This window comes from Cebus imitator, unplaced genomic scaffold, assembly GCF_001604975.1.
Source record: "Cebus imitator isolate Cc_AM_T3 unplaced genomic scaffold, Cebus_imitator-1.0 Scaffold0, whole genome shotgun sequence".
Lineage (NCBI taxonomy): Eukaryota > Metazoa > Chordata > Mammalia > Primates > Cebidae > Cebus > Cebus imitator.
The window spans coordinates 12,186,962-12,209,785 of NW_016107315.1; the positions used below are offsets into that span (position 1 = coordinate 12,186,962).

General features: G+C 43.5%; 1 protein-coding gene and 1 long non-coding RNA gene across 4 annotated transcripts in view; one reads left to right on the forward strand and one right to left on the reverse strand.

Moving 5' to 3' along the window:
• Positions 1-20,494, reverse strand: part of BDH1 (3-hydroxybutyrate dehydrogenase 1) — a 53,437-nt gene extending 32,943 nt beyond the window's left edge. The window contains exon 1 of one of the 2 annotated variants that reach the window (XM_037735735.1): positions 20,295-20,494. The gene's annotated coding sequence lies outside the window, so the exon portion shown is untranslated. Of the gene's footprint in view, positions 1-2,412; positions 2,656-20,294 lie in introns of those variants that run through there. The other variant, XM_017523158.2, reaches the window with a different exon arrangement.
• Positions 2,718-19,842, forward strand: LOC108300379. 2 transcript variants are annotated; one of them, XR_005198749.1, is made up of 5 exons: positions 2,718-2,837; positions 7,212-7,327; positions 12,903-13,028; positions 18,078-18,148; positions 19,605-19,842. It is a non-coding gene; the product is annotated as an uncharacterized LOC108300379 (long non-coding RNA). The 2 variants fall into 2 exon arrangements; XR_001823383.2 differs by lacking the exon at positions 2,718-2,837 and having other exon boundaries at positions 6,739-7,327.
• Positions 20,495-22,824: the final 2,330 nt, after the last annotated feature.

Consider the following 22,824-nt stretch of genomic DNA (forward strand, 5'->3'; position numbering starts at 1 on the left):
GTTGGCCAGGCTGGCCTCAAACTCCTCACCTCAAATGATCTGCCCACCTCAGCCTCCCAAAGTGCTGAGATTACAGGTGTGAGCCACGGCGCCTAGCCAGTGCATAATTAAATGAATTAAGAGAGTTTTAATAAAAGGAGTGCCATTGTCAGACTTACATTTTTAAAAAGATAACTCTCAGGTTATAATAACCTGAGGATGGACTAAAGAAGAAGCAGAAAGACCAGTTAGGAGCTGTGGCAGTAATCCAGGGCTACCATGTACAGTCATGAAGGATGTATACTGCACAACTCCAGTGAAATGTGAAAACTTCTTCCTTTAAATGAACAAAAAGGGTGCCAGCCCTGGTGAAAACCATGGAAGTGTTTAGAATTGGCAAGTCTGGCTTTATATTGAAGGTACAGTCCACTACCGTTTACCAACAGATTGAGTGTAGGATATGAAAGAAGGAAGAAACAAAGACATTTCCAAGGTGTTTGGTTTAGGTGTAAAAAATGACAGCAGTACAAATGATTAAGGAGCCTTTCTATTCACAAATGCTTACTGCATTTCAAATCAGGGTACACAAGCTGAGCGCCTGAGTCCTCACCTGGCTCCTCCAAACTGTATCTAAACTATACTTCTACTCATCAAATCATTTGCTACGTTATCCCTCAACAAGTCCTGTACTTTCCAATTTCTGAGGCTTGCTCATCCTACACCAAACTGATTGCATCTGACCAAGTCCTAACTGGTTCAAACAATTCTCCCAAGCTGCCTTTCCTAATCCCCTAATTCAAAAATCTTTTACCCAATCTCCTTCCTTCTGTGCCTCTATAGCAGCACCTACCTGGCCAGGGTTGTATTGAGGGATTTCTGTTTATAAACATTCACAAGCCCCCATCCTACCACGAATCCCCACCTGGACTGTGAGCACCATACAGCCAGGACCCACATGTTCAATCACTGTCTTCTTGCTCCTCCCAATATCAACTGTGTGGTCCCTCACAGGAAGCAGAGGCTCTGTAAATGTGTATTGAGTGAATCCAAAAGTTTCACAAATTTCAAGGGTCAGTTTCCTCGCCGGCCAGGGATATACACGCCCTGTGCAGAGCCTGGCTCCAACGCCTCTCTGTAGCAAGGACATTCGCCAGGACATTCGCTGCGTCACAGAGGATCCTGGCAGCGCAACGCCTGTAGGCGGCCCTCCATAACGAAATATGTGCCTTGTCCCTCTGTAACCCCTCAAAGTAGGAACTGCTGGGTGACTCTGCATCAGCTGACTACAGGCAGATTTCCAGGCTGACTGGCTGGAAATAAAAAAGGCTGAGTTCGACGCCACGCGCAGTCCCAAACCCTTCCCCAGAAAGGCGCAGCCTGGAGGCAGCCGCGCGCGGGACGCACGCCCAGGGCGCGTGGATCGCTCGGGACCGGTTCGAGCGCCGGGTCACACAGAGTATGTATCAAGCGCGCTCCATCACCGAAGCAGAGCGCGAGAACGCCCGAGACCGCGGCGCAGCCAATCACAGAGCCGCGATCCCCAACGGCCGGCTGGAGGGCGGGGAGCGAGGGGGCTCGGCCAGGGCCGCGCCTCCCATTGGTTGAGGCGGCACCGCCCAGACAAAGCCCCCAGATGCTCGCGGGCTGGTGCGCCGCCTGGGCTCCAGCACAGGCCAGTCCCAGGCCCACCACCACTCTGGCATCCCCAGCCTGCCCCCGCGGCTCCTCCTCCTTCCCCGGCCCTGCGACCCCTCTGGTCCTCTAGCAACCGTCGGCTCGGCCCTCCTCAGGCAGCTGGCCCGGCGGGCTGCCTGCGGTCCAGCCTTCTTCACCTGGGCGCTGCGGCGCGGAGGGAGCACTCCCCAAACGCAGGGAACGGAGCCTCGGGGAGGACGTAGGAGGAGGAGGAGGGACGGGGACAGGACCGGGAGATACGGTCGGAAAGGGGACAGGGCCTAGAGTCCGGGGCTGGAAGGCAAGACACACGGCTTGGGTCTAGGCTGGCTCGGCCTTTGACTACGACGTGACCTTGAAATGGTTCCTTCCCTTCGTGGGGCCTGGGTCCCCTTCGGTAAACTTCGCCGGCAGGAAACAATGAGTCGTTTCACCTGGAGCTGCAGGGCCGCGTGTTTAACCCACAGCCTCCTCCTGCCTGGCACATTATTCCGAATAATAAATGCCAGATGATGCTGCCGGAGACGCCCACAGAGAAGCCGAGAGGGAGGCGCATGAGGACCCCCTGGGGTCTGGCCAGATGGTCCATCCTACCCTTACCCCGCTGCGGCCGCGCGCTTGGCCTGTAGGGAACGAGGCCCCCTTCCCCACCCGTATCCCGGCTGCCGGGCTAAGGGAACGCGCGAGGCCGAACCAAACCGAGCAGAGGGCGCCAAGGCATCCCGCCCCAGCTGCAGAGACGCGGACCCCTCCTCTTACCCAAAACCAAATGGGCAGGGGCCTCCTCTGCGGAGGGCTGGCCGATGCGTTCGCCTTCACCCGGCGCCGCGCAGGTGCCCGCGCTCCTGCCAGGAGAGCTGAGTGGGGGCGCTGCCGCCGGGTCCTTCTGGAAGCCCCTCCACCCGCACTCAGGGCCTGCAGCCTCGGCCACCCGGAAGTGCCTGCTCACTTAACGCGCGCTGTGGCTGCGCTGGGCGGGGCCCAGGGCGGCGTGGCTGTCAGGGGGGCCCCCGAGACGCTTCCTACATCCTGGGCTCCCGGCCTGGCCCTCCTCCCGCCGAAGGTGCCCGGATCACTAGGCGCACGGTGCGGCCGTCTAGCCCCGAAGCCGGACTCCAGATTTCCCCGCCGCCTCTCGCTCCGGGACTGCGTGGCAGGGGCGAGGACCGGGGAGGAGGAACCAGGTGCTGTGCGTGTTACTGTCTTTAGCGCTCATTAGGGTTGGTTGGTTTTAAAATTTCTTTTGATCCGATAAATGTATTTAGAGGCCGGGCGCTGTGGCTCATGCTTGTAATCCCAGCACGTTGGGAGACCGAGGTGGGTGGATCACTGGAGATCAGGAGCTCGAGACCAGCCTGGCCAACATGGTGAAACCCCGTCTCTACTAAAAATACAAAAATTACCTGGGCGTGGTGGAGCGCCTGTAAGCCCAACTACTTGGGAGAGTGAAGCCGGAGAATCTCTTGAACCCGAGAGGCGGAGGTTGCAGTGAGCTGAGATCGCGCCACTGCACTCCAGCCTGAGCGACAGAGCGAGACGATGTCTCAAAAAAAAAAAAAAAAAACTTTTTTTTTGAAGATTTTCTCCTTAGGGTTTTTAAAAATAATTTAATAGCAGTTTCCCAGAGTTTTAATAATAAGGACAACCGAGGGAATCGGCCACAGATAAGGGTTTCCTCCCAACTCCGACCCACCGCCCCACCCGCCCTACGGCCCTGCGCCATGACACCTCAGTTTCCAGAATGAGAAACAGGCTGAAGAGATAAGGTACCAGGACACATTAGTGGCGGAGCTATGTGAAAGGAAAATAAATCTTGGGGCCCCAAAATCACTAAGTTAAAGGGAAAAATCAAGCTGGGAACTGCTTAGGGCAAACCTGCCTCCCATTCTGTTCAAAATTACCCTCTGCTTACTGACATAAATGCATATCTGATTGCCCTCTTTGGAAAGCCTAATCAGAAACTCAAAAGAATGAAACCATTTGTCTCTTATCTGCCTATGACCTGGGATCCCCCTCCCTGCTTCAGTTGTCCCACCTTTCCAGACTGAGCCAATGTTCATCTTACATATGTTGATTGATGTCTCCTGTCTCCCCAAAATGTATAAAACCAAGCTGTGTCTGACCACCTTGGGCGCAAGTCAGAACCTCCTGAGGCTGTCTCACTGGTGTGCATTCTTAACTTTGGCAAAATAAACTTCCTAAATTGACCTGGCTCAGATTTTGGGGGTTAACAACTATGTTTAAGTAAAGTACAGAGAAGGAAGGAATGAAGAGAATGAAAGAAACTCACAAATTCAGGAAGATGAAAACTGGAGGGAAGTACTGGCTTGATGGAGATTTAAAGAAAACTGTAGGCGGGGCATGGGGGCTCACACCTGTAATCCCAGCACTGTGAGAAGCTGAGGAAGGGCAGATCACTTGAGGCCAGGAGTTCAAGACCAGCCTGGCCAATGTGGCAAAACCCTACCAGTCATGGTGGCACATCTCTGTAATCCCAGCTACTTGGGAGGCTGAGGCAGGAGAATTGCTTGAGCCTGGGAGGCGGAGGTTGCAGTGAGCTGAGATGGTGCCACTGCACTCCAGCCTGGGCAACAGAGGGAGACTCTGTCTCAAAATAAAGAACAAACAAAAGTGTTGGCCCTGTCCGTCCATTCTATGAGCTTCCGGAGGGCTAAGGCTGTCTTCTTTATCGCCAACTTTTGGCACAAACAGCCTGGAAGACTGGGAGAATCACGAAGGGAGGATGCACTTGGTTTTCTGCTTCCATTTCACAGACACACTCAAGCCTGGATTTGCTGCAGTGATGGTGTTTCAGAACATTAGGCATATAGTACCATGGGGTTAAAAATAAATCACTATACTGAAATTACACCTTGAGGCTTATGCTTTGCTAGAAAAGCAGTTAAAGGAAGAATTAATCTTTCTACCAAGGAAAAACCATAGATCCTGACTCTGAGAATTAAACAGAATTATAGTTCTATTTGCAGAAGACCGAAAAGGACATTTGACCTCTCTGAGGTTGTATTACACACCTCCCATGTCTGGCCTTACATCTTCCCAGTCCAGCTTTGCTGTGGCATCCAGCTATGAACAGGTGTAACCTGAGAGCACCTTGCCTCAGCTGTTCCTGATATTCCTCTGCTACTCTGGCACTGCAGCCTGGGACCCTTGCAGGAATCTGCTGCCCATTCTGACACATGAGTAAACCTGGAAGTGCAAAGAAACACCTCAAGGGACAAACATTGACCAAAGGGCAGACAGAAGCTCCTGGAAAAATACTCCATTATTCCATTCTTCTGGTGAGCAATTTTGAGACATGTTCTATCCAGCTCCTAAAATGATAGCATTCTGTTTGCCCATAGTAGTGACCAACTTGATCAACTCACGAATACATCCTTCTCTTTCTCTCTTTCCCTATTTGGCTCTTCCAAGCCCTCCCCTCCAATTCCTTGGGATTTTTTTATGTAGCTTTAAAATGATTCCAAACACTTTCAGTTTGCTGTGAGAGTGACACTGTTTTACTGTGAATAGAACATGAAGTGGACTCTCCCTACCCAAGGAAATGTTATGTCACACTTTATCAGACCCCACATGTGAGCTACTTACCTCAACTACTGGACTCCAAAACACATATAAACCCAAGATTTTGATAGACACTTGGACAGCTTAGGATGTGGCCAGGCCACTCTCTGTAAGCCTTGAAGCTGTTTCTGAAGCTTTGTCTCACAACACTGGCACCTCTCTCTAGCATCAAGGGATCCCATTTATCTTCGTGGATCTCCATTGTATTGGTCAAGGTGTCCCTCCTGAGAAGCTCTCCTAGAAAGTTGTGCCTCAGACTCTGATTGGACTTTCCATCTGCAAAAGCCTGCTTTCCATCCTAAGTGAGCAACTGAACCACCCAGGCTGTCGTGTAGCAGTGCAGTCTCAGCTCACTGAAACCTCTGCCTCCTGAGTTCAAGTGATTCTCCTGCCTCAGCTTCCTGAGCAGTGGGGACAGGCATCTGCCACCACACCCAGCTAATTTTTGTATTTTTAGTAGAGACAGGGTTTCATGTTGGCCAGGCTGGTCTCGAACTCCTGACCTCAGATGATCCACCCGTATGGGTCTCCCAAAGCGCTAGGATTACAGGCATGAGCTGCGGTGCCTGGCCTCAACTTTAATAATTGGACTCTAAATGAAATTGGAACTCACTCATTATGTGATTAATGTACCAGGTCTGTTGAGTGTATCCCCTGTGAGATTTGTTCTCATTATTTTCCCTCTTTTTAAGAATTGTGAAAAAGAAAGACCTCTTTGTATGTCAATAAACTGTGTGATTCATGAAATCATACTTTGATCTTCTCCTTATCTTAACCATCCAAAATAGATTCATTCCCCAAATAAACTACTTGTACACAGGTCGTTGCTCAGGCTCTGCTGTTTGGAGGATCCCAGGTTAAGCCAATGGTTAACCCTAAAGAGGCATCTCAGCTTACCTTTCCCAACCCTGCTAAGGAGGAATTGATTGGTTTGGTTTGTGCTTTTTCTCCTTTATTTCCCAAATGCCCTGCCCTTTTTAGGGCACCATGAGTAAACTCTGACATAAAAAGTAGTAAGAGACTCCCAGGACAAAGGGCCAGCTGAAGGGTTGGGACTGGGTTAAGGGGTCAGACAAAGCATTCTCAGCCCCACCTTAAACCTTTCCACTTGTTCTACCATTCTGGTTGTTGACTTTGGAACTGGAGAAACGTTCAGCTGTGAGGCTGAACACACAGTCTGTGGAAATCAGGATGCTCCCTACACAGCACGTACCAAGATTCTGCCACCCTCACTCTACTTTAAAGCGGTTCCTCTCTGTTCAGGTACCAGGTCTCAGGCCAGGGTCCTCAGCACTTAGCACACTCCCCTCAACCCAGGAGGGTATGGTTGCAAATTACCAAGCTAGTTTTGGGAGGGAAACAGTCCTTAGACCCTGCCTTCAAGGAGAGTGTGAAAGGAAAGTATCTTGGACCCCCAAAATCACTAAGCTAAAGGGCAAAGTCAAATTGGGAACTGCTTAGGGCAAACCTGCCTCCCATTCCATTCAGTCACCCCTCTGCTCACTGAGAGGGCCAAACCAATGTTCATTTTACATATGTTGATGGATGGCTCCTGTCTCCCTAAAATGCATGAAACCAAGCTGTGTTCTGACCGCCTTGGGCACATATTGTCAGGACCTCTTGAGGCTATGTCACGGGTGTGCATCCTCAACCTTGGCAAAATAAACTTTCTAAATTAACTGAGAACTGTCTCAGATTTTGGGAGTTCACATTTTGGTAACTGTGGAGGGATTCTGAGTGGAGATGCCCCTGACCTTTGATAAAATCTGCCGGTGCTTAGTACCAGCATGAGCTAACCTTATGGCTCAAACCAATAGAATGACTTGCTGAGGTCTGGGAACACCCTTTCCAGAGAAACCCTGATCTCTGGTCAAGACCTAGAGTTTATTTTGCTGTACAACTCCCCCCTACTACCAACCTTTTTTCTGAATTTGCTTCCAACATGGAAGACAAGATTTCCTGTTTCCATTACATAGAAGGAAGATGACTCCTTTAGGGAGTCCGAGCTCACTCCCAGCAAGGAAGATGAATTCGAGTTTTTCCTGCTTCTAGGATGGCAAAAGGCAGTCTTCAGCCTGAGACCCATCTCTAGGTAAGTAGCTGAATTGGGGTTTCGTCTTGGCTAAAGTTTAACACCAGCTGGTCTTAATTTCTTCTTACCACGAGAGCACTCAGCGAGCATATCATTGGACTTTTGGTTGTTTGTTCTACCTGAGTTGGTCAAATCTGAGTGAGAATTCAAATTATGGTTAACAAAGCCTCTCTAATCTGGCCAAAATTTCTCACAGCTGCAAAAGAAAAAAAAATGCACTTGGTTTTTGTGTTTGCTTTCTGTCTTTAAAAAACTAAAACAAATGTTCTTTCATTTACTTTTCTTCCACACTATTCCTTTCCCCTTTGCCATCCGCAGTACCAAAAAAATCTAGAGAAGGCTTCTAATGACTTGAACCCCTTTAAAGAATTCAGTATAGGCCGGGCACAGCGCTTCATGCCTATAATTCCAGTACTTTGGAAGGGCAAAGCGGGCAGATCACCTGAGGTCGGGAGTTCGAGACCAGCCTGACCAGCATGGAGAAACCATGTCTCTACTAAAAATATAAAATTAGCCAGGCATGGTAGTGCATGCCTGTAATCCCAGCTACTAAGGAGGCTGAGGCAGGAGAATTGCTTGAACCCGGGAGGCAGAGGTTATGGTGAGCCAAGATCATGCCATTGCACTCCAGCTTGGGTAACAAGAGCAAGACTCCAGTTCAAAAAAAAAAAAAAAAGAACAAAGAATTCAGAACAAAGGGGGCACTCACTCCTTTTGGAGTGTTCTGTTTTCTTTGTGAAGTGTCGAGAGTCATGGGTGGCTTCTTCTTAGGTCTAAAGCTCTGTTTTCCCATATTCCATGACCTGACCTCTTTGGCTTTATGGGTACCAGAGATGACCTTGCACTGTGAGACGATTTGACCTTGGAACATATAATGGCAGACAAGTGTTATAAAGTTACAGATGGCTGAGCACAGTTTTTAGGAAGTGGTCTTAGCTGGGTTGTTTTCTTTTCTCTCCTAGGAAATTGTTGTTTAAGAATCCTAATTCTAGTTCAGAGATGCATTCTTAAGGGTCTTCTCTATTTTTTCTCCCCAAAGTAATCTCAATTTGGTTTGTCTGTGTGCATTTGTGAGGAACTGAAATGTTGTTTTCATAGGTAAATGAGAGACTGAGTTTTTTCAGCTCTGTAGAGAAAATGCATTTGTTCCTCCCAGCCGAAAGGCACCCCTGGGTGACCAGGGGCCTCGTGGGAGTTTCTGGGGAGTTGACCCCTGTGACATGCATTGGCCCTGCAGGGAAGTCCCCAGCAAAAATTAATTTTAAAAATGGCTCATTCAGGAAATGCATATAAGGGCATTTTGAGCCCTCTCTGGGGTCATAAACCTCTGGAGAGAGAAACTGAGATGCCTAAGAGGGTGAAAACGACTCAGTGATGACACACTGTGGAGTGCTGCCCACAAGCAACTCACATCAATCCACCACTCAAAAACCCTAGGCCACAGCTCACTTCTTCCTTTTAAGAAAAAAAAAAAAAGTGGAAACAATCTGAGGATGAGGAGAAAACAAAGACAATGGCCCCTTTTTGAGCATCCTGTTGGTTTTATGGCACTTCTACTTGCCAGAGTAAGATGGAAGTAATACAGTCTTTGTGCAAATTTATATTAAGGAAAAAAGAGCCCTAAAGTCAACCTGCAAAAAACTCTAGAGTTCCTAGTCCCCTTTTCTTCTATTTTCTTTTCTGCCTGTTTTAAATCTGCTATTATTTTTCTACTGAGATAAAACCTCTGTTTGGATCTAACAGTTTTTTGGGGTTTTTTTGCAAGCTGGCATATTTGTATTTATCTCATGGCTAAAGTACTGGAGTGAGAGTTACAGAATCTGTGTGTGTATATGTGTGTATATACATGTGTATGTATTTGAAGGCCTTTATAATAGACTTCAATAATTTTATGTTCAATTGTTAATTAAATTCATTTTAATTTCCTTCTAGCTCACCAGACTTTCACTTTGTACCTTACGATGTAAATTTTACTGGCTGATTTTTACCTGAGTTGTTCCCCTTAATATGCAAATGTAGGGCTATTTTGCTGACAACTACCTAGGATAAGGTAGGAAAAAAGGTGGTCTTTATGAACCTATAAGATATATTTCAGGTGGGCAGAGTGGCTTATGCCTGTAATCCCAACACTTTGGGAGGCCAAAGCAGGCAGATTGCCTAAGGTCAGGAGTTGGAAACTAGCCTGGCCAACACGATGAAACATCATCTCTTAAAATTACACAAACTAGCCGGGTGTGGTGGTGCACGCCTGTAATCCAAGCTACTGAGGAGGCTGAGGTAGGAGAATTGCTTGAACCTGGGAGATGGAGCTTGCAGTGAGCCAAGACCACTCCACTGCACTCCAGACTGGGTGACAGAGCAAGATTTTGTCTCAAAAGAAAAAAAAAATTTCTTCTATAGGCATGCCTAATATGTGTATATTTATGTGTTGTATACACAATGTTTCACTACTAAAATTGTATTTAAAAAGCTTGAATTAATTGGCTTAAAAAATAAAAGCACTTAAGTCAAATATAAAAAAGACAAGTCGAATACTTTTTCAAGTTCATGTGACTTAAGTAAAATCTTTAATAAATAAGTTGGCTCAAAAATTATTAGTAAAATAATATTAGAAATGTCTTAAGAATTTACCAGCATACATTTTTGTTTGCATTTACTAATCAAGCAATTTAATGCCTACCCCTGCCAAATACCATAAGGTGTCAAAATTTGGCATAGGGGTTACAAAACTATAAACCCAGACCAAAACAGAATAATCTTTGCTTATGTAATTTTTAATAAATAAGACATTGATATTAGTTTAATAAAAAGAGCTACATCTTAAATTTAGTAAGATTACCATAACTTCTAATCTTGTGTCTTTAGGCAGTCTAGTTCACAGGCAGTGAGGTTTGTTACTGTCTTTGTTTCAAAGCTAAACTATAAACTAAGTTCCTCCCAAAGTTAGTTCAGCCTATGCCCAGGAATGAACAAGGACAATTTGGAGGTTAAAAGCAAGATGGAGTCAGTTAGGTCAACTCGTTCGGTCTCTGTTATAATTTTGCACTGGTGGTGTCATAACTTTAAATGATGACTATCACAGTTTTCATAATCTAAAACCATTAAAGTAATTAGGAAAATGTAATAGGATAAATATTTGTAGACAAAATCATCATAATTTAGAATCTAAAATTATATTAAATTAGGTAATAGATATTTCATTATATGGGTATTTTCCAATAAAAATATATTCGTAGGAAAGCATTATTTTATTTTATTTGTTGAGACAGAGTCTTGTACTGTCACCTGGGCTGGAGTGCAATGGTGCGATCTCAGCTTACTGCATCCTTTGCCTCCCAGGTTCAAGCGATTCTCCTGCCTCAGCCTCCTGAATAACTGGGATTATAGGCATGCACTACCACACCCAGCTAATTTTTTTTTTTTTTTGTATTTTTACAAAATAAACAACATGGAGGGTTTCTCCATGTTGGTCAGGCTGGTCTCGAACTCCCAACCTAAGGTGATCTGCCTGCCTTGGCCTCCCAAAGTGCTGGGATTACAGGCATGAGCCACCTCACCTGGCCGAAGTATGTCATTTTTAAAAAGATGAACAATTTTTCTCTAATTCAAAGCTTATTTAAAAGCCTGGTATAAAACAAGATAAAAAGAACCAGTAAGTAAAAGAGATTTAAAGAAAGTTATGGCCAGGCGCAGTTGCTCACACCTGTAATCTTCACTTTGGGAGGCTGAAGCGGCAGAATCACTTGAGGTCAGGAGTTTGAGACCAGCCTGGCCAACATGGTGAAATTCCATCTCTACTAAAAATACAAAATTAGCCAGGCGTGGTGGTGGGCATCAGTAATTACAGCTACTTGGGAGGTTGAGGCAGGAAAATTGCTTGAATCCAGGAGACGGAGGTTGCAGTAAGCCGAGATCTTGCCACTGTACTCCAGCCTGTGTGACAGAGTGAGATTTTTTTCTCATAAAATAAAAAATAAAATAAAGTTATAAAAATAAACAGGTTTTTTGGGTAAAAAAGCTTAAAGAGAAATACTTTCATATAAGAAAGAATCTTGTATGGTAAATTTAATCCTAGAGTAAAATGACTTTAAGAGAGAGGGATGTTCAGGACAAACCAGAAAGTTCAAGCATGTCGTGAGCAGTCTGTGTAAGTCAAAATAAGAGGATTTATTTTTTTAAAAACCTATTATATGATCAAGTTGTCATATTGTTATTAAGTTTTGGTTTGCTTAGGAAAACATCTGAGATTAAAATTTTTTTAAGTTAAGGTTATTACACCCATGTATCTCTCTGTATGTGCTTTGAAAGTACTTGTGACATTGAGTTATAGGGCTTTGACTCCTGGGTCTAAAAGACACCATTGGTGTCTTTTAAACACTTTAATTGAGGTCAGTGTTTAAACTTTAAACACTGACCTCAATTAAAGCCCCATCTTCAGTCCCAGTAGAAGATGCCAATCAAAATAAACTTCATTCCTGAAACGCAGGGCCAGAAATTAAAGTTATTCAACTTCTCAAGCCCCAGGGTCTATCTCAGGAGACGTGGGCATGTGAGATTATAAGGACCAATGTTGAGAAATAAAATAAGTTCAGTTTCTCTATAAATTAATCATTAATGTCAAAGGCACACTGATGCAAGACCACCATATGGGGCCATGTCAAATTAACAAGGTGTTCATGAAGCGTTTACTGACTTATAAAGGTTATAAAAGGCTTATGGAAGTTATAGCTTATGGTCCACATTAAAATTTTATAGATTGTTTATAAAATTTTTGAAAACAAATTTAATTGGCTTCCTGCTGTTTTTACTAGGGTTTATTGTTTGGAATATTAACTCTCTTCTCTCAAAGAGAAGGTTTTTGCTTTTTTAAAAAAACCCTTGAGTTATCACTTTCATCAAATGAATGACTTATTTTACAACAACCTGTGATATCAAGTGTTTTAGACCTTTGATATTTAATAAACTTTCCAAAATCAAATTGAAATTATGTCTTTTTCTGATCAAATTAATCCTTTAACATATTAGGTTTCCTAAAGTCCAAAATGACATAATTTGGCTTATTTGGTATGAAAATTATATAAGAAATGTCAAATATTAAATGGTGTTTCGTTTTCTTTTGGCTGTATTTGTATAAATATGTTATTGGTATGTGTTCCATAATTACAGGAAACTCCTATAATATTGATATGACTTAGTGTACGTTATCAGTAATAATTATAATTGTTATGTTAAATTATTGTTGCCACAGAGATAACAAGTTTCTTTGTCAGTTGTGTCTTTGACCGTGGCTGTCCTAAAACATTTTGTTATCCACAAACAATTGTCTTGTTTTGGTCCTTCTTAGAAAGTGGTTTTATAATCACCTGTAGAACTCTAATAGGTGTTCCTAAATGCAGGTTTCTGATAACTTTGGAGATTGCGACATTAGAATAGAGAAAACAACTTTCAGGACTCTCATGGAGAACTGAAATATTCATGAATATCAGAACAAAAGTTAACTGCATGAACTGAACTAATAAAAGACTAAATCTTTTTAACTTTTTGCTTAAAACATTGCTGATCCTTTGTTTTTCAGAAACAAGAAAACAACTGTTAACCTATCTACAGCTTTTAACAATTGAGTGAAGTATACTTCTATGAACAAAATTTTGAGCATATTTGTTTCTCTCTACCTGATTTCTCCAGGATTTGGGAACTATTTGTGAGTATTCTTAACTTATGACAATACAGTTATCTGTGTAAGTGCAATAAGAATCTGTTTTCATTTGTAACAGGACACAATTGGAGAAACTGGTTATTTTAGTAAGGTTTTGACTGGAATGGTATGCTTTCCTTTAAGGATTCATACTTAACTATGGAGCCAATAAAAGCCCGTTAGGTAAACTGGCCTCATACTTTTGTCTACACAGTCACTGTACAGAGTTCCTGACTCATGGTAAGTAAAGTATGTCACTTTCTGACAGGACCAGGAGCCCCAAGTTTATCTTGGAACCTCAAGAGGAAAGGATCACCCAACTCATAGGTACTTGATGGCACAAATCCATGGTTGGACTCAGCTTTAAAAAACGTCTCATCTGAGATTCCTTCTATGGAATCTCAAAAAGTTCCATCAAAGCCAATTTAAAAGCCTATTTAAAAAATAATTATTCTTGTTGTACTCTATACAAATAATTAGGACAAGTATAATAAAGCACACCAGTTCTACCATTATTTGTCTTTAGTTAAAATGGGAAAGTGGAGATTGAAAAATTTTGATTCAAAACTATAGTACAGCTATTGTTAGATTCTAGCCTTGCCTAATGTTTTTTGATTTTTATTATTTTCTACAGTTTGAACCAAATTCTAATTTTTCTTGGCTCCAAGTCTTCAGAGTAAATTTTGTTACTTTGTTTTCAATTTTTTTCTTATTTCTTTCCAATTTTTTCTAATTTGGAGTCAATGAAAACTAAGCTGTGCTTTCATAAAGCCCTGCAAACTGAAGCTAGACAAACTTCAGAAGAAAATAACAGCAATTTTATATATATATATACATAAGCCACTTTCATACCTGCCTACTGATGTATGAACTTTAGAGTAATGTGGCTTATATCAATTTTGCAGGATTGTTCTTTTGCTGTTTTTCTACCTTCCTCCCCCTGTTTTCTCTTCACAGGCCATGAGACTTCACAACCTTCTACATATGAGCTTTCCTAATAACTTGGGACCTCCCCGTCTAGAAATAAACCATCCTTCCTAGCCATGAAATACTAGATGAAACATGGGAACAGAGACTCATTTTCTCCTAAAATGCTTTCTCCAAAATATTTTTAAAAAGAGAAGGGGGGAAATGTAAAAGGAAAATAAATCTTGGGGCCCTCAAAAATCTCTAAGCAAAGGGAAAAGTCAAGCTGGGAACTGCTTAGGGCAAACCTGCCTCCCATTCTATTCAAAGTCATCCCTCTGCTCACTGAGATAAATGCATATCTAATTGTCTCCTTTGGAAAAGCTAATCAGAAACTCAAGAGAATGCAAGTGTTTGTCTGTCACCTACCTGTGACCTGGAAGACCCTCCCTGTCCTGCTTTTGCCTTGAGTTGTCCCACCTTTCTGGGCAAAACCAATGTTCATTTTACATATGTTGATTGATGTCTCATGTCTCCCTAAAATGGATAAAACCAAGCTGTGCTCTGACCACCTTGGGCACATGTCATCAGGACCTCTTCAGGCTGTGTCACAGGTGCACATCCTCAACCGTGGCAAAATAAACTTTCTGAATTAACTGAGACCTGTCTCAGATTTTCAGGGTTCACAGATGGAAATGAGACATGTATGTAAGCTAAATGAATTGTTGGAACTCTTGTAAGTCTTTTAAAGAGGGACAAATAAGTGTCATCAGAGTTCTAATAAGGGTTCAGGATAGACTTTGTAGAAGAGACAGTATTCTGAAAGATTCTCAGTCAGAATGAAGCACCCCTAAAAGAGGCCCCTGTCCTGAGAGTCCATGGTGTTCTCTCCTGTCTATTTCCCTCCTAGCTCATGCTCTCCTCCAATACCAGCTGAATTTAATCATTCCCAGCCCTCCCATGCTGGATCTGGCCCTGTCCAGGGTCTGAATGCCCATGATCTTCTCTGCCCTTAGTATTATTAAGTGCTCCGTGTTAAGTGTTAACTAGGGACAGTGCAGGTTAAATCCTGCCCTTAGGCAGCCACTCCAAGTCCTCACAGAGCCAGTGTGCAGCCTGCTTTGCTGAGTTATACTGGGGATACAGAACAAAAACATTATCTACTGCCCCAAACCGCCACCCCCCCGCAGTTTTCTGTTTGTTTCGATGCCATTGAATTTTCTTAAAGGTTTTTTTTTTTCCCCTAGAAATCATACCTTTAATCTGCAGAATTTTAGAGGTATTGAGTAGCTTTTTCTGTAATTGAAGGAAAGAAGCCCAGTATATTATTCTGTGCTGCTTCTAAAACAAAGCTGTGACAATCAGAATCTAGTGTTTTAAAAAGAGCCTATGACAGCTGATCTAAATTTGATCGTAATACTGAATTCTGTGGATGAATGAGAACTGGAGGAGCTGCCTTTTCCTTCCAGTGAATGAGCTACTAAAACAAGTGCTTGACTTTAAGGGGGAAAGAGGGGGAGTATCAGGCATCCCCACCCGCTTTCTGTCTGTTAACTCTTACGTATTCATTAAGATGAGTGTTTGTATAAGCACAAATATTTTGTGCATGGAAACGGGTTGTCTGGACATTTAAGCAATGTTCTTTTGAGGTAATTGGTATAGTGGAGAGGGAACAATATGAGGATATTCAATTAAAAAAAAAAAATCTCTGCCCATCCTACCCTAAGCTGCAACAACCCATACAATTTATTCATTCATTCAGTTTGCACTGATTAAGTCCTTTTTATATCCCAGGGATTGTGCTATATTATTAGAGTGAAAAGATAAATCAATGCAGGCTCCCTGTTTGCAATAATACTACAATTTAGCAATTAATGGTTGATTTCTATGTACCAGCCACTGTGCCAACTGCCATCTAGGCATTATCTCAGTTAATCTTGCAACAATCCTAAAAGTAGGTTAAGATTGTTCCCATTTGCAACTGAAAACCTTGACAGACAGCAGAGTCAAATAACTTGCCCACAACTATACAACCAGAAAGTGGCAAAGACAGATCCTGTCCAAGTCCCTACTCCAAATGCTTTGCTTAAATTGCACCACCAATTGTCCTGTGGTTCTTTCTTTGAAGAAAGGGATTTTTTAAATCCCAGTTTCTATGGTTATTTGGAGTACAGATTCTTTTTTCTTTTCCTAGAGTTATGGAAACTCAGCATGGAGTACAGAATTTTTAATAATCAGTTGGGCATAATTTGTGTGGATAATCCAACATAAACTGAAATTGCTTTGTTACACAGAAATTATATTCAATGAGTACAATAAAGACACCAATTTCTGATGTACTCAATGAGGAAAAGTTACTGGTTCTAGTGATTATATTGAAATGTTTTGCCTGTGTCCCTACCCAAATCTCATCTTGAATCATAGCTCCCATAATTCCCATGGGTTGCAGGAAGGACCCGGTGAGAGAACATTGAATCATGGGGGCAGTTTCCCCCATACTTTTCTCATGGTAGTGAATAAGTCTCATGAGATCTGATGGTTTTATAAGGGGAAACCCCTTTTTTCTTGGCTTTCATTCTCTTTCTTGTCTGCTACCATGTAAGACATGCCTTTTGCCTTCTGCCATGATTTTGAGTCTGTTAAACCTCTTTTTCTTTATAAAATACTCAGTCTTGGGTATGTCTTTATCACCAGCAAGAAAATGGACTAATACAGTAAATTGGTACCAGTAGAGTGGGGCACTACTGTAAGGGAATATGAAAATGTGGAAGTGACTTTGGAGCTGGGTAGCAGGAAAAGGTTGGAACAGTTTGGAGGGCTCAAAAGAAGACAGGAAAATGTGGGAAAGTTTGGAACTTCCTAGAGACTTGTTAAATGGCTTTGACCAAAATGCTGATAATGATATGGACAATAAAATCCAAGCTGAGGTGGTCTCAGCTAGAGATGAGGAACTTGGGAGCTGGAGTAAAGGTGGCTCTTACTATGTTTTAGCAAAGAGACTAATAGCATTTTGCCTCTGCCCTAGAGATTTGTGGAAATTTGAAGTTGAGGGAGATGGTTTACTATGTCTTGTGGAAGAAATTTCTAAGCAGTAAAGCATTCAAGAGCTGACTTGGGTGCTGTTAAAAACATTTAGTTTTAAAAGGAAAACAGAACATAAAAGTTTGGAAAATTTGCAGCCTGATGCAATAGAAAAGAAAAATGCATTTCCTAAAGAAAAATTCAAGCTAGCTGCAGAAATTTGCATAACTAATGGAGAGCCAAATTGCCAAGATGATGGGGAAAATGTCTCTAGGGCATGTCAGAGGCCTTTGCAGCAGCCCCCTCCCATCACAGGCCCGGAGGCTTAAGAGGAAAAAAATGATTTTGTGGGCTGGGTCCAGTGTCCCCCTGCTGTGTGCAGCTTAGGGACTTGGTGCCCTACGTCCCAGCTGCTCTAGCCATGGGTAAAAGGGGCCAAGGTACAGCTCAGGCTGTGGCTTCAGAGGGTGCAAGCCTCAAGCCTTGGCAGCTTCCATGTGGTGTTGAGCCTACGGGTGCACAGAAGTCAAGAATTGAGGCTTGGGAATCTCCACCTAGATTTCAGAGGATGTATGGAGATGCCTGGATGTCCATGCAGAAGTGGAGCCTGGACTGCAGGGGTGGGGCCCTCAGAGAGAACCTCTGCTAGGGCAGAGCAGAAGGGAAATGTAGAGTTGAAGCCCCCACACGGAGTCCCTGCTGGGGCACTGGCTAGTGCAGCTGTGAGAGGTGGGCCACTGTCCTCCAGCCCCAGAATGGTAGATCCACTGACAGCTTGCACCATGTTCCTGGAAAAGCTGCAGACACTCAATGTCAGCCCATGAAAGCAGCCAGGAGGGAGGGTGTACCCTGCAAAGCTACAGAGGTGGAGCTGCTCAAGACCATGGGAACCCACCTCTTGCCTCAGCCAAATCTTAAAGCTCCTTTGACCCCATGTTTCAGATCCAGATCTGAGACATGGGGTCAAAGGAGCTTTAAGACTTGGCCGCCCTGCTGGATTTTAGACTTGCATGGAAACTTTAGCCCCTTCATTTTGGCCCATTTCTCCCATTTGAAATGGGTATATTAATCCAATGCCTGTACCCCCATTGTATTTAGGAAGTAACTAACTTGCTTTTTGTTTTACAGGCTCATAGGTGGAAGGGACTGCCTTGTCTCAGATAAGACTTTGTACTATGGACTTTGGAGTTAATGCTGAAGTGAGTTAAGACTTTGGGGAACTGTTGGGAAGGCATTATTGTTTTGAAATGTGAGGGCATGAGATTTGGGAGGGACCAGGAGTGGAATGATATGGTTTAACTGTGTCCTCACCCAAATCTCATCTTGAATTGTAGCTCCCATAATTGCCACATGTGGGAGGGACCCAGTGGGAGATAATTGAATCATGGAGGCGGTTCCCCAATGTGCTTTTCTCTTGCTAGTGAATAAGTCTCATGAGATCTAATGGTTTTATAAGGGGAAATCACTTTCATTTGGCTTCATTCCCTCTCTTGCCTGCCACCATGTAAGATGTGCCTTTTGCCTTCTGCCATAATTGTGAGGCCTCCCCAGCCATGTGGAACTGTGAGTCTATTAAACCTCCTTTTCTTCATAACTTACCCAGTCTTGGGTTTGTCTTTATCAGCAATAATAACATGGACTAATACACATGTAAACTTTGAAAGATGGCCAAGCATGGTAGCTCATGCCTGTAATCTCAACACTTTGGGAGGACAAGATGGGAGAATCACTTGAGCCCAGGATTTCAGGACCAGCCAGCAAGACCTTGTTTCTACAAAAATTTAAAAATTAGCCAGGCAAGTTTGTGGCAGGCCAGGTCTTTCTAACGGATGAACAGGTAGGCCTTTATGACAAGTGTTTCAGCACTGAGTGGTTAAGTTAAATATTAAAAGCTGGTAGAGGCCGGGCGCGGTGGCTCAAGCCTGTAATCCCAGCACTGTGGGAGGCCGAGGCGGGTGGAACACGAGGTCAAGAGATCGAGACCATCCTGGTCAACATGGTGAAACCCCGTCTCTACTAAAAATACAAAAAATTAGCTGGGCATGGTGGTGCGTGCCTGTAATCCCAGCTACTCAGGAGGCTGAGGCAGGAGAATTGCCTGAACCCAGGAGGCGGAGGTTGCGGTGAGCCGAGATTGCGCCATTGCACTCCAGCCTGGGCAACATGAGTGAAACTCCGTCTCAAAAAAAAAAGAAAAAAAGCTGGTAGAACCAGTGCCCTATACCAAGGCTGGAATGTAACAAAAGCCCACAAAAAGTTGCCTAGCCCTTTCCGAGGACTTGAAGCATGAAAAGATAACAAAGGAATTCTTAACAGGACCCATTTGGGATTAAACAAGTTTTATTGTGGGTCTTAAGGAACTCCCCAGGCCTTCACAAACAAGTTTTCTTGGGGACTAAAGGAACTCCCCAAAACTCTGTGATTTAGCAGGAGATAAGATAAAAGTAATCACCCTAGCACCTGGACCCATTTAGATTACGTAAATTAATTGAGTCTCCAGAGGAAGACCTTGAGGACTCAGATTTTAGTTGCAGATTAGAGATCAATCACTTATGTCTTTAGATGAATACACACATACACATAGACATATAGCTTAGGAGATATATAAGCTCCAGAAACTTTGTAATTTTGAACTGGTCTTGTGATATTTTCCAGGCCTTCTCCCTATACTCAGTTACAGCAATGAACTCCCTTCTTTCCCAGTTTACCTGCATCTCATTACTGGGCTGCAAGAATAAGCAACCTAACCTTCGGTTTGGTCCAGGAACAAGTTGAGGTATGCCTGCCTACAGTGACAGCTACGCAGGAGACTGAGACAGGAGGATTCCTTGAGCCCAGGAGTTTGAGGCTGCAGTGAGGTATGATTGCACCACTACACTCCAGCCTGGACAAAATAGCAAGGCCCCATTTCTAAATAAATAAATAAACAAATAAACAATTTTGAAAGACAAAAGTATGTAATGAGATTCTCAACCCCTAAAACTGATCGGATTTTCTGAACTTCAAATTCTGTTTTTTTCAATGAATATCTAATTTATTACAATAAGCTGTTTTAAAAAACAAGATACAAAACCACATGCTTATTTTGCCTAACTCTTTTTCCAGTTCTTTTCCCAATGAATATATATTATTTTTACTTCTGCCTATTGCTACCAGGGACAGAGCCTGCTCTTTCAAGTAGAAAATCTAATTGTAAAGCTGTTGCCTCTCTGTTCGGGTTAACAGTGCCTTTTCCAAAGGCTTATTCACTCCTCCCCAGCCTCCTCCCTCTCTACCAGGCCTTACCCATGGCTCGAATTTTCTTCTCACTGACAGCCCTCACATTCAAGTTCAACTTTCTCTCACCTTAGCCAGCGGGTGCTACCAGGGTTCCCTCAGCACTATCAGCCCGCAGGATCCTCTCCAAGCAAGTGACCAGCCAGATCCTCTTAATTCTCAGTTGACAGGGTATATAGACACCCTGAAAACCTTCTCCAGGCTTTCTGTGTATTCTTTCAATGCATGCCTTTAGCTGGGAAGGGACATTCTGATATATGTGTAATAAGTAAAGCCGGGTGGCTTGGGATGTTTTTATGTTTGCCCTTGCACAGGCAAAGTTCAACAGCTTTGTAACTGTTTGTTTTAAGTTTAAAATGTCTGTGAGTTTGGCCCTCTGACAAGCAGAGGGTCAAAGATAGATGCTGCTGCTTAGAAATACATTACAAACAAATGATGCCAAAGGGCAGCTCCCACTGACTCCATCTTTAGCTCTCCCTGCCAGGTATGTGTGGGCATAAATTAGCACAAGAACTGGCCTGAACAGGGTGAGAAATCTTCAGAGACTTCCCTGAGCATAGCCCAGAATCAGGACCTAAGAAAGATTTCAAAATGGCTGAGTGGCTTTGGACAGGGTCATTTGTGAGAAGGTGGGGCCAAAGCCATACGCTTTGAATGTCGCAGTGGAGGTAAGGGAGAGTATGTCTGAAGTACATGAGATTTGTTAAGACAACTCTTAGTATTCCTGTGCCCTGTGATTACAGTCAATGGAAAATTACAGCAATCCAATCCAGACAGGACTACTAATGGCCCAGATGCTTTAGGAACAGAGGTTCCGGTCACCTCACCAGGTAATGATCCATGACCAGCTCAGGTGCTTGCTGAGGGCAAAGGGAATATGGAATGAGTAGTAAAGGAAGATAGTTATCAATACCAGCTACAACTACATGACCAGTTATAAAAACAAGAGGTGGAATTGTCATGAGTGTTTCTTCCTCATTTTGTTATGAGCATGTTACCGTGTGTATAGCATCTTTGTTTTCTTCCCTTTCTTATTCCTTTAGCATGTAACATAAGATGTATTACTTTATCTCACAGAATGTAATATTGCTAACTTTATATTAGAGTGTTTAAGTTACAGGATGTCAAGAAGAGTAAATATCACCTGTGAACCCCCCAAAATGAGACAAGTTTCAGTCAATTTAGAAAGTTTATTTTGCAAAAGTTAAGGACGCACACCTGTGACACAGCCTCAGGAAATCCCGACATGTGCCTAAGGTGGTTGGTGCACAGCTTGGTTTTTTACATTTTAGGGAGACATGAGACATCAATCAATATATGTAAGACGAATATTGGGTCGGTCTGGAAAGGCGGGATAACTTGAAGCAGGGAGGGGGCTTCCAGGTCACAGGTAGATAAGAGACAAATGTTTTAGTTTCTGATTAGCCTTTCCAAAGGAGGCGATAAGATATGCATTTATCTCAGTGAGCAGAGGGACAACTTTGGATAGAATGGGAGGCAGGTTTGCCTTAAGCAGTTCCCAGCTTGACTTTTCCCTTTAGCTTGGGACCCCAAGATGTATTTTGCTTTCACACAGCTAAAGACTTTGTATCCTCTTCTGGGAAAAGGATTCGTGCTGTAGAATGCAGTTATATGAAGGATAGTTGTGTCGTGTTACACAGAACTACGATTTTGTTATTGTCTTTATTTGGAAGTTAAATATGATTTAAGGAGATATGTGTGGGTCCCAAATGGACAAGGAGCGAACTGGTGATGGTTAATTTTATGTATCAACTTCGCAGGAGTGAAATTGTAATTTTTTTTTCTGTGAAGGTTTTATTATGCAGAGGAGGGGGTTCAGTCCTTGGCAGCTGCTTTCCTCATGGCAGCCAAGTACCCAGATACTTGGTCAAACAGATAGCAGTGAGGTTGACCAAATGTCATTCTCATCACCATTTGGTTTTGGTGGGATTTAGTAGGCTTCTTTATGGCAACCTGTTTTATCAGGAAGGTCTTTATGACCTGTATCTTGTGACCTCCTATCTCATCCTGTGGCTTACAATGCCTAACTATCTGGGAATGCAGCCCAGTAGGTCTCAGCCTTATTTTACCCAACTGCTACTCAAGATGGAGTTGCTCTGATTCAAACACCTCTGACAATGCCTCTTGAGCCAATGTCACATGAGCCAATTCCTTAAAATCTCTCTCTCTCTCTCTCTACACACACACACACACACACACACACACACACACACCCCACTGTGTATAGATTGGTTCTGTTTCTCTGGGGAACCCTGACTGATATATATTTAGCATGGTCTGCTTCCTGGACTGGACTCTGATACAACATTGAAATAGATTCCTCTACTGTGGAATTGGTCTCTCCGGGACCTGGAGCATAGGTCAAGGTAGGGGGCTGTCTCAGGCCAAATTGGACATGTGACACTTGCTTTTCACCCCCTCCACCCCCTGAGGTCTCTGCAGTCCCTGCTGTCCAGGTGCTCACAGCCCAAGGAAAAGAACAGGCACATCCAAAGCTTCCTCCCTTCCAGGACAGCTTGGGCACAATGAGGTAAGTTAGGAATAGCCACAGAGCTTTGGAAGCAGGAGGGAACTATTC